Raw genomic sequence first — 1,942 nt, forward strand, 5'->3', positions numbered from 1 at the left:
CACATCACCGTCCGGCGGTCACCCCGCCATGAAGCTTCCGCCCTCACGACACAGGAAGTGACTTCTTGTTCTCCTGGTCATTTCCGGCACGGTAATCACACAAAATCATTAATCAGGTGTTGAGAACTCAAGTCTCAAAAAGATTCTGGACATATGTAAAAAGTTATATAAAATATTGAACACTTCTCTAAAGCAACCAAAGCAAAAATACTATCTCCAAAGGGGCTTCTCCACTTAGCACCTCTTCTCCCACCCTAATAAAAGCTGGTATGTGGGTTTTTAAATGTCTTATAAACTACTGTCGGGCTTTACGACAATCTGTGAGCCATTAGTAAGTGACCCGAAGCTCCCATGCACCTTGTTTTCATCTCCCAGTTATTTAGGGCTTTGCTCTGTAAGTCTGACCTAACTACCCGAATGGCAGACACTGCGTTGTAGTTCCGTATGGACTTGCGGGCTGTGACACAGCACAGGGCAGGGCAGCACTGAGAACCCCATTCTGGACCGGCAGCACCACCCTGACTCAAGAGCGAGCTGAGCCACACGGCAGCCCAACTGCTCTCAGGCGCCTCCCCACAGCAGCTAACTATTTCTTTTTTTTAAGGTTTCTCCTATAGGGCACATGTGCTTGCCGGAAAGGCAGAGACAGAAAGTGAGAAATCACCCCCCGGAGCGGGGGGTGGCCAAGCCGCAATACCTTCTCCTCCGTTCTCCTCTCAGGATCTTGGGCATACATGCACATGCGCCCGGTGTGAGTTCAAGCCACTGGGCCTGGGACTCAAACTGGTGTCTGCTACGTGGGAGTCCAGCAACACAGCCATTCTGCCAACTGCTGGTCCCAAGGCTAACTATTTCTAGAACCCCCTGATAATTTGGGGAGCTTGCCATCAACCCCAGGACACAATCTAAGGTACACCACGTTTTCATGGAGGAGAGCTGCCCTACTACGCTAGACTGTAAACTTACTAAAACGTGCCGGCCTTCAGCCCTGGGAAGTCGGAACTACTAAACCACAGCAATGGAGCATGGGTCTCACTTAAAACTGAAAATGAACCACACTGGGACACCAAGAAGTCGCCACGGTATCTTCTACGGTACTCAGGTTATTCACCGCGAGTTCTGGGTAGAGCACGGAAGTACCGCAAGGCCTACAGAGTCCAAACTGATGGGGGAGGTTGTAGGGAGCAGCCGGAGGAAGAGGATGACTTAATCACGTGGGGGTGGGGAGACCACTTAGTCCAAAAGTCCTCCGTAGAATAAGCCGTCTCACCCACATTTTAACAGCCTTATTTAGGTCAAGGTAAGGTTCATTTCTGGAAAACAAGGAGCCAGCAGCAAACTTCCCTAACTCCAGTGTAAACCACTTAGGTACTAAAACTTCACCCTCGTGCCTGCCTGGTCCAAGACCTTAAACAGCAATAAAACTGCAGACACCCAGGAAGCCTCCCTTTTAACTCGGTCCGAACACTTCCCATTTGTTTTCCCCAAAGTATTTCAGGAAATGCTAGATGCCCTGAGAGAGCATTTGTAAAAGGCCACTCGGACCCACATCTTCCGTGATGACACCACGGTCACAACCTGCAGGTAATCCCCGCCACCGCCACTGCGAAGGGGTGCCTGCTCCGGCCAGAGAACTTCCCAAATGCTGGGCGCGCTCGCACGCATGGCTGCCGAGGGCCCTTTATGACTGCTGCGTGAAATAAAGTCCGGTCCTGGGAAAGCAGGCCCTCGGCTGCAACGAGGAAGTGGCCGAGAAGCCGCCCTCACAACGTGGCCTCACACCGTCACAGAACGTGACCGTGTGCCACCGAAACTTACCGGGCGCTGGCAGAACTTGGCCAACCCCTCGCTCCGAGCCCAACTTCGCGGCTCCACCCGGGCTGCGCGGGACGCCGGGCCGCGCCACGCAGGGGGCACCCCGAACCCCGCCGGGCCCGGCCCC

Source organism: Tupaia chinensis, unplaced genomic scaffold, assembly GCF_000334495.1.
Source record: "Tupaia chinensis unplaced genomic scaffold, TupChi_1.0 Scaffold143985_1, whole genome shotgun sequence".
Lineage (NCBI taxonomy): Eukaryota > Metazoa > Chordata > Mammalia > Scandentia > Tupaiidae > Tupaia > Tupaia belangeri.